The 16,357-nt window shown below is 36.5% G+C and overlaps 1 long non-coding RNA gene across 1 annotated transcript in view; it reads right to left on the reverse strand.

Annotated features, from left to right (window-relative positions):
• Window positions 1-16,357, reverse strand: part of LOC134655444 (uncharacterized) — an 89,750-nt gene that overhangs the window by 26,649 nt on the left and 46,744 nt on the right. The window lies entirely within an intron of this gene.

A 16,357-nucleotide genomic window follows, 5' to 3' on the forward strand; every position in this document is an offset into this window, starting at 1 on the left:
TGCGGTTTTTTAATAGATAGAATGATTCAATAGGAAGGTTTATATATAATTTGTTAACCCGTGCAAAGCCGGGGCGGGTCGCTAGTATTATATATTTTTAACGTAGAAAACACGCCTGTTGTTAGGGTATGGAACCTTATATGACTAAAAAATATCAAAGTATTATAGGATCACTCGTGCGTCTGTCTGTCTGTCTGTCCGACCAACCGAAACTACTGGGTCTATAATTTTGAAAAAAATACACAAAATAGTTATTTACCTATAGAGAGATGGCAGGAAAACCTTTTAGAAATGTCCAGTCAAGCGTGAGTCGGGCTTCACGGAACCCTTGGAACGCGAGTCCGACTCGCACTTGGCCGGGTTTTATTAATAATCCCATATAACATACGCATATGTACTTAGAGTCCGTAGTTAGTAGGTAACTCAACGTTAAACAAATAATAAGACGAATTAATGATAATCCAATAAAAAAATGGATACTCGTAACACTGTACTTAAATCTAAAGAAGATATACTACCTACTATTGTTTGATATATTTTCCGGGATGTCACAGTTACAATCAAAAATGGCGTCACGTGTCTATCCAATAACTCCTGACGAGTGTCGCATAGTGGCCAGTACAGTGCAACGCAGTAGTACGGGCAGTAAATACGTTTCTGGGACCGAATGAACGAAAGAAAGCAAAAGAAAACAAAAGATATTCCTATCCGATGGATACAATAAACGTTGATCATACAAATTTGTGTTGTTTCTGAAGTGAAAACTTCTTTAGCCGCGCTGTGCACTTTTTGTGATGGGAAAAAATGTTAAACTCGCGAGAGGTGTCACGTGACCGTAAGATGTAAGACGGACACTTAACCTGATCGAAAAACTGTTACTTCAATGTCATTGAGTTTTTCTTTATTGATTTAAATGCTATCTAGTGCGTTTCGCTCTAACTGGTATTAATATAACTCGAGTACTAACAATGATGTGCTTAGGGGTTTCAACTAATGCGACGAAATAACGCTAGATGGCGTTAACTTCAATTATACATAGTGCTGCAGACATTTTGCAATAGTGATTGAGTTTTCACTTCTGCCGGCACTCCCTGAGTGTAACCCGTTGTTTTTTTTATTAATCCTACGTATGTACCTAGGTACCTACCTACTTTTAGATAAACAAATTGACCAACCGCAATCAATAAATCACAATCAAATTAAATTATATCAAATCTAAGAAACCTAAATAAATCTAAAATTAATTTATAAACACACATAATATAAAACTACTGAAAGTGGTCTCCCCGCCCAACATCCCTGTGCAAAGGTCCCCATCGCACTCGTTGAATTACCACGTTGGATTGTCTAATCCTACATGGTTAAATTGAAAATAAAATAGAAAGTACCTACTACAAATCAGTCTGAGTAGGTACAGTCATCGTCGTATAGTAGGTAGCATCCAAAGTATTCAAATAGTTCGGTACGCCATAAAAATTATACCTTATTTAATGTCGATTAATGACACGTCTTTTTTTGCAAAGAGCGTGAAGATCTCTTTTTCACGTGGTTGTGTTGAAAGACTTGAAAGAAAAGGATTGTGTCGACTTTACTTCAAATAAAAATAAAAATGGTTTTTATTGTTTTTTCGAGACGTACTTAATCGGTTAGTAGGTAAACTCTCTTCAACTGTGCGCGCGGGTATTATAATCGTTTTTCACGATTCTTAATTTTAAGTTGCAATTTTCATTGACAAGAATTCAAGATAGATATCTTGCATACCTTGAATATTAGGCCCCTCGCCCACTGCGAATTTTTGTAGCGATGCAGTAGCGATGCTGTCGCGCGTTTGCATCGATACAGTCGCGATGCTGTAGCGCCTTAATAGCGATGCTGTAGCGCGTTGGCATTGCTTCTGTAGCGCGTTGCAAATGCGACTAACGCGCGCACAAGAAGTCGCCGTGGGCGAGCGGCCAAACGGCACGATGCTGTAGCGCGTTAGTAGCGCGTTGGCATCGCTTCTGTAGTGCGTTGCAAATGCTACAAAAAGTCGCTGTGGGCGAGGGGCCTATTTCTATTATCGGAAAAGTTTAAATTTGAATTGTGACAGCAGTGCGGCAACGACAGCAAACTCAATTTGTCTAGAAAATTGAGAGTCTCGCTATCGCGCCGCTGCAGCAACGATGCTGCAGTAGCAATCGAAAATGTTAACCCTTATTTGTCCGTGTATAATGCACGCAATGAAGTTAGTTGATCAATTTCCCAGTGAGCTAGAGATAAAATGGGCTCTCGGACAGTAATTCACTTATTGCTACGAGTCGAGGAGGTACTTGTAGTGTTAGTTATTGAACATTAATTTAATATCCTCTGCAGTGTGGGCGCGATAGGTTTCGTCTCATGAGAAAATAACGAAAATGATTGTTCTGTTTTCGTTTCATAAGAAAACTGAAACTGTTTCATAAGATGTTTTGCGAACTCATTTTATAAAACCACTCTGCTGTAAAATAAGTATATTTTCATAGTGGGCCACGGATTTTTTGACTAAACCGTGCATTGAATTAGAATTTAAGTTTCGGGTTAATTACTGAATATTATTTTTCTTATCCATTTTATTTGACAAATTGAGAGGCCGAAGTTACATTTTTTGTTACTAAAACCAAGACCTAAATGATAAATTAAGACTTTAGGACCTAAATATATGTGTGACCCTTACCGTTTTACTAAATCCCAAATGGAAACGGGAAAGATAAATTGGAGCTAAATCTGTTCGACCCCTATTTACCTTTTCACGGCATTACTTATACAACATATAAAAAAATATTTTATGCTTTAGTAAGTATAATACTTACATAGGTAGTACATACAGTCATACATACATACATGGTACATATGTTCCCGTATAGTCAGTAGCAGAAATAGCTAAGGTGTTCAAAATGACCTGCAAATGCTCTTATTCTTATTACAGTCATAACATTAAAGTTCAGTTTATTTTGCGCACCTCGCCCTCTTAGCAATTTTTGCTGCTGACTGTGCCTGAGCCTATGACAAAATCATTGTACTTTACTAATGTTTAATCGTTTGGCATTTCAATGTTTAACAGTTCCGTACTAAAAAACTTGAAAAGGTACCCTTATAATGCCACTCTATCCTCACGTTGCCAAATATCGCGCGAACCACTTATTTTTTGGAGACTTGACTTGATAGGTAATAGGATATTTAGTTGTTTTGGTTGCAACGAATCGAAACTTTAATTTAAGAAGACCCGCTATCCCTAAAAATCGCAGTAAAATGTCTTAACCTCGTGCCGCCCACCATACAAAATTATAGCCAAGGAAGTTTGAATCTTGTTGTATTTTCAATTGGGTTGAATTTAAATTTCGAATTTGTTCGAAAATTTTACGAGACAAATGAAATGCTACCTACTTTGTTAGGGTTCCGTACCCAAAGGGTAAAAACGGGACCCTATTAGGGTTCCGTACCCAAAGGGTAAAAACGGGACCCTATTACTAAGACTCCGCTGTCCGGTCGTCCGTCCGTCCGTCCGTCCGTCCGTCCGTCCGTCCGTCCATCCGTCTGTCACCAGGCTGTATCTCACAAACCGTGTTAGCTAGACAGTTGAAATTTTCACAGATGATGTATTTCTGTTGCCGCTATAACAACAAATACTAAAAACAGAATAAAATAAAGATTTAAGTGGGGCTCCCATACAACAAACGTGATTTTTGACCGAAGTTAAGCAACGTCGGGCGGGGTCAGTACTTGGATAGGTGACCGTTTTTTTGCTTGTTTTGCTCTATTTTTTGTTGATGGTGCGGAGCCCTCCGTGCGCGAGTCCGACTTGCACTTGGCCGGTTTTTTTTTAATTAAGGTTGACATTCCATCGAAACCGAGTGTACATCCTAATGTAAATTGGGCGGCACGAGGTTAATGGCAGCGAAGTCTTCCTTCTTAGGTAATCCAAGTTGAATTGTCAGAAAGAAGCAGGTGAAACTCACAAGCTTGATTAATTTAAATCATAAACATGTATTGTGAGCCAGACGTTCTGTTCGAGCAAAAGTTCCTGTTCCATTTAACTTTCCTTACGTTTTCGGCGACGGGGTATCTTATTAAGCTTTGATAGAAACTTTAATGTCTTGCGTATCAGCATTATGGAATAAAGAAATATCTACGAAATAATATAGAAATCAAGTGAAAGAGAGAATGAGAGAGTTCTCCAAAATCAAACACTCCGTTTTTAATCTCAGATACTTAAATGATAGTGATTTCCCAATCTCCTAACCAACCTATCTGGTTTTGTATTAAAATACCTAAAGTTTGATCCCCTGATCAAACTTTAGGTATAATAATACGGTTCGGTTGAAGATTGAGCAATGGAACATCGTTTTATATGTACAGAAAAAAAAATCTTAAGATACTTGCAAATAAGTATAAGCAACCAGTAGGGCTATGATGGCCGGCTCTTTATCATTTGTCACCATGGCTGTCACGTTCTTACAAATATGTAAGTGCGAAAGTGACGCATAGCATGACAGGTGATAAAAATACGAGCATGATAGCTGGTCTGGGATAGCCTGATCCTGATTGTTATGAATTTGGTACCTAGATTTCCCGGAAACGCTGATACATTGCGCAAAGTAAAATATGGCATAGCAGGGCAAACTAAAATATGGCCAAAATATGGCAAAGGGCAGGGCTTAAATATAATGTACCAACTTCTTTTTTGTAACTCCTTTTTTTGCAAATAAAATATTATGAATTATGAATTATGAAACATTCAAGCAGAAATTCAGGTTGTTTCATTTTATTATTTCCGTTACATTATTTATCTTTTCTTCTATTATGTACATCATTGCTAAGTAAGTATGATTCCTGTAGTCACATACATGGTGTCTCTGACCATGGGGCTTTAAATCCAGGGCTTGATTTTACTCGCTAAACTGAACTAGGTACTTTTACTATGGGACCAACACTAAAATCGGGGGAAAATTTTTGGCTTTTCCATAGAAAACGTCGACATCTGATCAGCCAAAATGTATGAAAAAGTAAAAAAAAATATGTTTTTTCGGGATTTCGGGGTTGGTTCCATAATAAAAGTAGCTCAGTTTAGCGAGTACAATCGAGCCCTGGATTTAAAGCCCCATAGTCAGAGACACCCTGTATACACGAAACATAAATATACCATGCCATTGGGGCCTATTTCCGGGCCAGCGCGTATTCTTAAATAAATAAAACGTTTATTAATTTACGAAAGTCATGGTATGTTCCTGCAGTCAACCGTCGTTACCCTAATAAGTATAAATTCCCTGCTTATTTATGAACAGAATTTACCTAAAATGGTTAAAGAGGTAACCCTTAACAAACAACACATCCCCTGAGACGAGATTGTTTATTTCAGTGAATAATGCAATAAAATATTTTGTGCCAACAAAAGTGGAAGATGAAATTACTTCATTTTCTCTGAATGGTATCCCCTAAAAAGTTGACTTCATATAAATTATTTTATATCACTTATTTTCCGGGAAAGTAGCCTAAGAAAAGCTTCTTACTTAAATTGCAAGAAAAAAATTGTCTATCATCTTTGCCGTTTTAGGTGTAAAATATCTATGTACTTTAAGATATCGCAGTAAGGTTTGAATTTCGGTATTACCTAAAATTTTAAGACCGAATGGGCTTTTAGTGAAAAATGAGGGGCTTTAGGTCACTAGGAGTATCAATAGATCTATCAGGTAAAGGGAGTTAATGGACGCATCAAATGGAATGAGAATGTAACGGACAGCGGGTCTGAAATACTTTACCTACCCATTTTTAGGGTTCCGTAGCCAAATGGCAAAAAACGGAACCCTTATAGATTCGTCATGTCTGTCTGTCTGTCCGTCTGTCCGTCTGTCCGTCTGTCTGTCCGTCCGTATGTCACAGCCACTTTTCTCCGAAACTATAAGAACTATACTGTTGAAACTTGGTAAGTAGATGTATTCTGTGAACCGCATTAAGATTTTCACACAAAAATATAAAAAAAACAATAAATTTTTGGGGTTCCCGATACTTCGAACTGAAACTCAAAAATTTTTTTTTTCATCAAACCCATACGTGTGGGGTCTATGGATAGGTCTTCAAAAATGATATTGAGGTTTCTAATATCATTTTTTTCTAAACTGAATAGTTTGCGCGAGAGACACTTCCAAAGTGGTAAAATGTGTGTCCCCCCCCCCCTGTAACTTCTAAAATAAGAGAATGATAAAACTAAAAAAAATATATGATGTACATTACCATGTAAACTTCCACCGAAAATTGGTTTGAACGAGATCTAGCAAGTAGTTTTTTTTTAATACGTCATAAATCGCCTAAATACGGAACCCTTCATGGGCGAGTCCGACTCGCACTTGGCCGCTTTTTTTCTTTTTAGCAGCATCCATTTTGTCGATGTCCTAGAAGACCTCGGATTTGACAGTTGGCAGTCTTATCGAATTATTAGAAACGTTAAAATAAAAATACTAAAAACGAATGATTAACATACTATAATAGACAATTATAATTATGTGTCTATCACACTTTGCTACAATCTAATACGAACATATCAAGTGCTCAGTCACGGCAAATTTGTTTTATGTTAAAATGCTTTTTCTACGATAAATTCTATCTACACTTTGATCTACACCTTCACCATAGCGGTTGCGAACATAGATATAAAACGGCATTTTGTGCCTAAGCGCCCAAATCTGTAAGTTTCGCATGACAGGGGATTTAAAGGATTTCCTGCCCTTACCAAGGAATATTTTATTCATTTTGGCCATCCCATACTAACACGTGGGATTTCGGCAGGACAAATATTCTATAAGTTGGTAGAATTATAGCAAAATAATTCTTACGTTACGTAACGTTATTATTGACCGAATTAGGTTTTATTAATGAAATGAGAGTAATAAAATGATGGTTTCATCTTCCTCGCGTTGTCCCGGCATTTTGCCACGGCTCATGGGAGCCTGGGTTCCGCTTGGCAACTAATCCCAGTAATTGGCGTGGACACTAGTTTTTACGAAAGCGACTGGCATCTGATCTTCCAACCCAGAGGGTATACTAGGCCCGTATTGGGATTAGTCCGGTTTCCTCACGATGTTTTCCTTCACCGAAAAGCGACTGGTAAATATCAAATGATATTTACATACGTTCCGAAAAACTTATTGGTACGAGCCGGAGTTCGAACCCGCGACCTCCGGATCCGGATTGCAAAAGTCGCACGCTCTTACCGCTAGGCCACCAACGCTTTTTTTAGTAATAAATGGTAATAAATAATCCTTTATGATTAATAAAACTTGTGATAATAAATTATTCCAGCTGACTACATTTCTAATATGTCTAAAATAAAATATAAGCAACCATTTATTGCTAAACTGAAGCAATATTTTATTACAAACATCAAAGCGCAAATAAAATTGAAGTCTTGCTAGACGACCGGACTTGCAATCGAATACTGAACATAACAGGCTATGCACTTTTATATTCTATAAGGCTTGGCAGTTTATGTACAGTCAGCTGCAGGGAGAGGTGACCCCCCTGCATACTCGTACAATCAGTCTATGCAGTGGGGGGGGGGGCTCCTCTCTCTGAATTTGACTGTACATTTCGATTATTCTTTGTGCTTTAATGAATATGAACAGTCAGTATCAATAAGGCCAAATATGTTGGAGCACATCAGGCTGTCTAGCGTTTATGTATCCGCGAGTCCATACTTGAAGTCGCGCTAGATGTATATAGTAGCGCGCGAGAACGCAACTCATGCTAGGCCTGATTTCTACGGCGTGTTACGAAATATTTGGCTACTTTCGCCGTCACTATTTGTTGCTGCCTGTACCTGTAAAGGTTGTGGTCTTCCCACAATAAATATTAAACTTCATTTTAACTTTCTATCTTTCGTAAAATAACGTCTTCTACTGCAAAACATTAACAAAGGCTGAGCGTGAATACTGAAAAAAAGTGTGAGATCCCACAACAAAATAACTGACTTTGTGTTATACAGGGAGGGAATTCATAGCGGAAGTGATAAGATCTGACTTATCACTTCCGGTAGCCTTTCAATCTTTTGGAAGGCTACGTTTGTTATCGGTTCTTTGTGGTTACTTTACCTCTTTTCTCACAATTTTGAATGATTTTGTTTCTAATGCAACTTCTGGGCAGGCTCGCTCCATCGTAGGCCACGTCTTCGCTTCGGCTAGTCTGTGGCCACGAGTAAGCCCATTTATAATATTAAAAAAGGAGTTTAAGTAGGTACTTGCCCTGTAGGCCGGTTTTGTTCTTAGGTTCCTTAATCTTATTTAAAACAAAAATTATAACACTGATAAATGTATTGACCCCAATCACCCGAACACACTAAATGTGAAATTATTGACAACCATTTATTCTTACGAAGCAATTTATCGTTCAGACATATTTGCGTTGCTGCTAAGTGCTAACTATGTTATTCTCAATGGAATCCTGTAATCATTATTCTATTTCACTTCCGTTCCGATGAAGTTAACACGTTCAGTGCGAAGCTGCATTTTGTGAACTCGCTCTCAGTGCGTTACAACCCATGACAGTCCTGTATTGAACTTTCTCGCTGTGCGGTACAGGTCAATTACAGCCTGTATGGAGGGGTTTATATTTTACCTAAAATATCTTTACTAAATATATATTTAATTTAATTATGATAATGTTTAGTCTAATAACTAATCTACCTTATATTGCCTTCGCCGAAGTTGATGACTGTTGGTTGAGCTTTTATACAGGAATTAATTAACAGGTCAAAATTGACTTGTAACGCACAGCTAGGACGGGCTCAGGTAAAAGTGTCGATGATTCAGTAGTGATGGGAAAGATATATAAGAGCAAATATATCGAATCATTTTTATTTTATTTTTTTACTATATATTTTAAGGCAATTCTTACTGATTTTAATGTGTATCAGTGTAACAGTCCAAACATATTTTTTTTACATTCCAGAACGTAAAAACTTTCTTCACCTTTTTGTACACTTTACAGATAATCATTGTTTGCTGTGTACCTATTATACATTTCTGTATTTGATATTTTTAATTTAAAAATTTTGACTAACATTCTTTGTGACCGCTGTCTTCTAGATGCATTCATTTTTATACACAAAAAGAAATAAACGTGTGTATTGATAGCAGGGTTACCTACACTAATGCACTCTGCCCTTACCTGCAGTGCTATACAAGGCCGTACACGACAGGTCATATAGGTCCTGTTCCGCACTGAATAGCAAAAGTTTTAATCTGGTGCGCACAGGTCATACGTGACTTGTTAATTAATTTATATTCTGTCAGATAGAATGTTAAATGACAAATATAAATGTATACTTGAGTATATAAAACAATCAAAATATCACAACATTATCGCCTTCGCACCAAGGGGATGTTACGTATTTCGGACGCCGCACCAGGCGAAAGTCCAGTACAGGGTCAAAATGACCTGTTTCGCAGTGAACGTGTTAAGGTCCGTCCGTTATTGTCAGAAGGATGTAATGGCAAAACACAAGTAGTGATCTAATTTCCCAGTGATGTTTGCTATATGATCTTATTTTATATAAGTAAATATGTAACATTCGTGCACGACACACGCGTTAGCCTCTCCTACTATAACCCTGGGCAATTTACCGCTCTTTATCCTTATTGTGTGGAAGCTCAATTTTGCTATTTGTGTTCAAGAATACCCGGCTTGAGAATAACGGCCGGTTTATTTCTACCCGGGTATAACGCCAAGGGGCGAATTTCTTTCTAAAAATAACTAAAAGCAACATTTTTAATCACGGTTTAACGTCCACTGAGGATGTTTTCGGATTATTTTATTTTGTGGCAATACAGAGACTTAGTAATTCCCGTTTGTTTAAGGTCAAACTTTTCTTTATCTATTTTTTCTGTTATGTTGCATTAAGCAACAAGTAAAAAAATTTTTTGTTTATTTAAATTTAATGCAGTATCTGATACTTAACTAGTACACCGTTTTCTTTATTTTCTCACGCATAATTATACCTAGTTGGTTTTTAATTAGAGAAAACAAATAAAATCCCAAGGATTAAATCTAGTTTTTAGGGTTCCGTACCCAAAGGGTAAAAACGGGACCCTATTACTAAGACTCCGCTATCCGTCCGTCCGTCCGTCCGTCTGTCACCAGGCTGCGTCTCACGAACCGTGATAGCTAGACAGTTGAAATTTTCACAGATGATGTATTTCTGTTGCCGCTATAACAACAAATACTAAAAACAGAATAAAATAAAGATTTAAGTGGGGCTCCCATACAACAAACGTGATTTTTGACCGAAGTTAAGCAACGTCGGGCGGGGTCAGTACTTGGATGGGTGACCGTTTTTTTGCTTGTTTTGCTCTATTTTTTGTTGATGGTGCGGAACCCTCCGTGCGCGAGTCCGACTCGCACTTAGCCGGTTTTTTCGTGAAGTTTTCACTCGAGGATGAAAAGTGACTAATTGCAATTAAATCTAAACATAAATCTAGAGAAGGATAATACGATTATTGTGATAAAAATAGACTTAACTTTGAAGAAATGGATTCCTCAACTTGAGTTGTGTGTTATGGTACACATATTTCGGCGACGTACGTTAAATTAAAAGCGAAACTATGAAAAATGTGTTATTTGAACGTAACACACTAGTACTTATTTAATTTATGTTTTGGGAAAATGTGGGATTACGATAATATAAAGATGATTGGATTTAAGCACTGGACTGTAAAAAAAATCTGTTTGTATTTGTTTTATTATACTGTAAATAACTCCTATATTTGTGTTTTTCGATTTGACAATTGTTGAACCATTATTGTTTGGAACTAAAAAATGGAATAAGAAAAACTGAAAATTGCCTAAATTAAAAGTAGGTACCTAACTTTATTGTAGTTGAAAAAAAAAAGTTTGTAACTTTAGTTCGTTATGTTACGAAACATTTAGTTCGATAGAAAAGACAAGCGACATACTACAAAATAGACTGGGCATACATGCTTCGCTTTAAAAAAAAACAGTATATTTAAAAAAAGCCTTTCTTCAATTTAAATTCTTTAATTTCACAGCATTACAGTCTTAGGTATTTACATTAAATTAATAGTATTTTATGCAACCGTTGTTTAAGAGAGGTCAAAAAAGGCGCGAGTGGCGTGAGTAACAATTTAAGGCGAAGCCGAAAATACGAGTATTTTTTGACTCAGTTAAACAACGTTGCATACAATAATTTTTCTACGACCAAGCACTTACTTTGAAATAAAATTGTAAATTTAACAAATATTTTTCAGTCAAGAAGTAGCAAAGATGGAGGGTACGGGCGGAAAAAGAATGAATGAAATGAAAAAACATGTCTATGGTTCACTCATCTGTCAGAGATATCAATTAAAATTAGGTTGGTAACAATGTATTTCATACAATATTTTTTAAGTGGTGATTACACGAAGTATCGTAAAAGTGCCAAAAAGATACTGCGTGTATGCACAAATACTTTTTTGGGGAATAGACTAAAGACTTGTCTTCACAACTATAAGATAGGGGTTTAAAGGTGTGTGCACAACCCTTTAAAATGACAAATAAAAGTACGGGAGTAGAAAAAAGTGATTTTCGATCGTAGTTACTTAACGCTCCATTCTATGAATTCCATTGTCAGAATAAGTATACTTATCTGATCTTCTTCTTTATACTAGCTAGAATCGCCTTTTACAACGGACAAAACGTTGATTTTTGCCTGCAAATGATATGATGTATCATATATATCTTAAGTTAACTATTTCACCGAAATAAAATCACGGCCCGTTGCCAGTCTTAGCAGAGGTGTATCGTTACATTTTTTATTCACCACAAGCGATCAAACTTCTTGAAAATTTTAAAGAAGATTGAAAGCTAATAAACGTCCGTTAGCATCAATATTTTAGCAACAAACAGAACGATAAGTGTCTCAATATGTGGCCTTTAGTGGGTCATTAAATTAAAATAAGGTGCCAAGAAAATTTCAACTAATTTCAATCAAGTCCATTTCATGGTTATAGTCTGTGCGGAAAGAGAAGAGTCGTGGAATGTATGGGGCCCAATACATTCCACGACTCTTTTCTGTCCGCACAGACTCTAGAAGGTTGACCAGCACTAATATAAGCACTATTAACTCAGCGAATTGTTCCCAGTTCTACAGATTTATTTTACAGAATTCCATGTCTACAGATTTCTATTTCTACACATTCCTAAGTGTACAGATTCCCAATTTTACAGATTTCTATGTGTACATAATTCCAACTCTACAGATTTCTATGTCTACATATTCCCAATTCTACAGATTTTCATGTCAACACATTCTTTATCATACAGATTTCCATGTCTACACATTCCTAAAACTACAGACTTTCATGTCAACACATTCTTTATTATACAGATTTCCATGTCTATACATTCCTAAAACTACAGACTTTCATGTCTACAGATTCCTAATCACATTTCAACTGATTTCCTATTTTATTAAAAATTATTTTATATAATTATTTAGATCGTTGTCTAAGTACTCACATCACAAGCCTTTATGAGCTTACCGTGGGGCTTAGTCAATTTGTGTAAGAATACCCTATAATATTTATTTATATTTATTTACAGATGGCCCGTGTGCTTGTTTGCCATTATGAATTAGAATGACAAATAATCTTTATTTACATTTTTTAATGTTGTTCTCTACAATACGTAAACGCTATGAATTTATTACGCTTATTGAACGTGCTTAGTTGTGCGAATGAGGACGTGCGTACAAACAATTTATTAGAAGGCTGGCATTAGGGATTGCAGAACCGGTACTGTTTAAAAGAACCGGGATTTTCGGTACCGGGCAAAAATGGAACCGGGATTTCCCGGTATTTTCGGTACTTTCGGGACTGCCTTCAAAAATCAGTTTTCACATCAATTTTCAGTAAAAAAAAAGCATAAAACGACCACGAATCTTTCTTAAAACAATAAAAAAGTAGCACAGTGAAGGTACACACTTCTTTTGTACCATAATATGTGTCTTTAAGTCACACAATCATTAATATAATTTGTTTTTTTTTTTCCTAAACTACATGATATTTTTACTATCTTTGTTGATTGGCAAAATTGAATTGTGGCTCAGTAATATCATCATTTTTTTTTAAATATGTAAGACATTTTGTAAAAAAGGATAAAAAAATTGATAATTCTCGCATGCGTTCAAAATGGGCTGTGGACCTTCGAACATATAATAACAGTACTATCAATACGATAAATCAAGAAATTATTCAGCCAGAATTATTAATTCATTTAAAATATCATTATCATATGTGAGTTTCTTATACCGTGTTTGAATTTGAATTAAAAGTAGTATTTTATTAATTACAAAATTGTCTCTATTTTTGCTTCTAGTTAGTATACAAATATGAAATAACTAATTGTTCGTATAAAATGATTTATCGTACAAACATTTATGCCCTTCTTAAAGTATCAAATTACGCAATTTTATATTGTCGGCATTGTCATTATTGTCAAACCCATTGACTTTTTTTTAAATTTATTTTAATGTAGTGGTCAGCCGTAAAAGTATTACCATCAGCCTTAGATTGATAAAATATATTTATTTTCTTTATAAAACATGATATTTCATGCTAAGTAACAGAAAGCAGTCAAATATTGTACCGAATTTTAGTCCCGAAAATCCCGGGAGTACCGGGATTTTAATTTCGAAATCCCGGTTCTTTGCTTGGCTCTAAATCCCGGGAATTCCCGGTACTTTCGGTACCGGTATTTCCCGGGAGCAAACCCTAGCTGGCATCATAGAATTAATGTCAGAATTCCAAAACATCTAAGCATTGTGTTATTTATCAGCTTGTTGAAAAAAGAAGCCATATACCAAGATCGGAGAATAAGACAAAGCCAATTGCACCTATCTGCCAAAAAACGCAAGTCAAATGACATTCAAAAGAACATCCAAATAAAAAAAATTGTACAAGATTGTATGACAGAACAAATAAATGTCAAAGACTGTATTCAACGATTAATGGCTGTCTACTAACTATTTCTATTTGCCATGGAAGATTAGGGTATTTGGTTTGTGAATGAGATAATTTTAAGACAAGTAAACTATTTGTAAGAACACGGTTACAGTCGCTATCATCCACGTATCTACGTGGAAGCGGCTCATAACTATCTCGTTAGAGTGCACTCAGATATTTGTGACAACTTAACTTCCTCAGCTCCGACATATCTGATGGCGACTCTACAATAAAATTAAAATTTAATTTGTTAAATGAAGTGATAGTTTTAAGTTAGAACATATTATAATACTTATTAAATACGTTATTATATTAAAACTGTTGTTTTGTAAATCAATAAAGAAACCTGGGGACGACCGATAAATACTTTTTAATTTAGCCCAATGTTTTTATTCGGTACAGTCAGCAAAGAAAGTGGTCTGCCACTTATCGACTCTATTGGTCAAGTAATAGAGTCGAAAAGTGGTAGACCACTTTCTTGGCTGACCGTACAATCGAGTTCATTAATACATGTATGAGCAATACCGAGGTTTCAAAAATATCTTTACACTTTTATGACATTGACAATAAGGTGCAAAAGTTTACATACTTTGCATTTTGCTGTTCATATATTTATGAACTCGACTGTACCTAGGTGCTAATCATGAAAAATCTGTTGAGGAGGGTAGGGAATCTGTAGTATTGCGTTTAAGGAATCAGTCGTATAAGGAATCAGTCGTATTGGGAATCTGTAGTATTGGGAAGCTATAGAATTGAGAATCTGTAGTGTTGGGAATAGACGTGTGCGCCGATTAAAAAAACGATCGGCGGCGGCGTTTGCCAAAAAATCGGCGGCGGCGGCGTGTTTTCGGCGTGAAATCGGCGTGACCTTGACTTTCAGGTTTCTAAAGAAAATCATGAATTTGTCGTTTTTTCTTGAAAATTTAATTAATCCAGGTTGGTGGTAAGTGAACTACGTAATCTACGTATAGTTTTGAATAGGTTGTGAGTAAAATAGAGTCGCGTTTGTAAATGTATATAGGATATAATAACTTGATTTTTCTAGTAAATGGCTTGCATTAAGGGGTTACCTGGTCCCAAAGACTTTGGGTCCGATCTGTATCTCTCTGTAACTCCGTTTTCTCATGCTTTCCATGGCTTATCTTTAAATATCCTTGAAATTAGCTAGACGTATAAATAGTGGTAGCAGTCCACTTAATGGTTTCCTTGTCGTACAACCTGGTGGCTCACTGAGACGTATCTTCATCTTTCTCGTTTTCTCATTGCTGCTGAGGATTGCGACCACTTGCGGTCGCGGTAATAAGCCGTGTGGACTTCACGATGCAGACTGCCGCCAGCCATCGACGATCTCAAACATGCTCCACTTCGAGACCGTTTGCCATTCATTGGGCCTTAACTCATATGATTTTCTGCGTTGGAAACCGCATAATATGTCCGAAGAAAGATGTTGTGGAGAGCCGAGGGTTTGTTCTTCTACTTCTTCTAGCTGTCCTTGGTATAAGCAGCAGTCTTCGCCAACACCACATCTCAAAAGCGCCAACCTTTGGACGTCACACTTTTTGAGGCTCCACATTTGGACAGCATACTGGAATATTGAAAAGACGAGAACTCGTACTAAGTGCACTTCAGATGCACGTCGAAGCCATAGCATTCTACTACAACTCGGAGTACGTTTGACCTGTCTACTAGCATTAGTTTGGTTTTGGAATGTTTGGTCTTATTTAAGATTCAAATTTCTTCAGAAGAGCCGCTATTTCAATGAATTTATTGAGGTTATTCCTGTCAGTCAGTCAACAATAGTACAAGCAATGATGATGATCGCAACATTAGCTAATAGCTAGCTTTCCTTTTCTGTCGCACTTGCACCTTGAGGTCCCCTGGTACATGAGCCCTGTGTTTTAGTTGCCTAGTTAATTGCAATGTAAGTATTTTCATGACGTAGCATTTTAACTTCGTATGTGAGGTGAGGGCATAAACATTCTAATTATCTAATAGTTGAATGAGAATACACAATTAACAGGAAAAATCCTACTTCATATATTACTCCCTCATCTTTCTTGACGCTGAACACTGTGTGTCAAAAAGTGTGTGCCACTGGCTTAAATACGTGTCATTTAATAAATAATTCATAAAAATTTGACAATTGTAACATATATAATACAAATAAGTCCAAATTTTCATCCAAATACCAAGTTAGAGTAGTTAGAATAGCTGATTAACAACACTCAAGGTCACGCCGATTTCACGCCGATCATTCATCGGCGGCGGCGTCGTGGCAAAAAAATCCGGCGGCGGCGGCGCGCCGGCGCGGCGCACACGTCTAGTTGACCAGCTATAGAATTGGGAATCTGTAG

Source organism: Cydia amplana, chromosome 16 (assembly GCF_948474715.1).
Source record: "Cydia amplana chromosome 16, ilCydAmpl1.1, whole genome shotgun sequence".
NCBI classification, from domain to species: Eukaryota; Metazoa; Arthropoda; class Insecta; order Lepidoptera; family Tortricidae; genus Cydia; species Cydia amplana.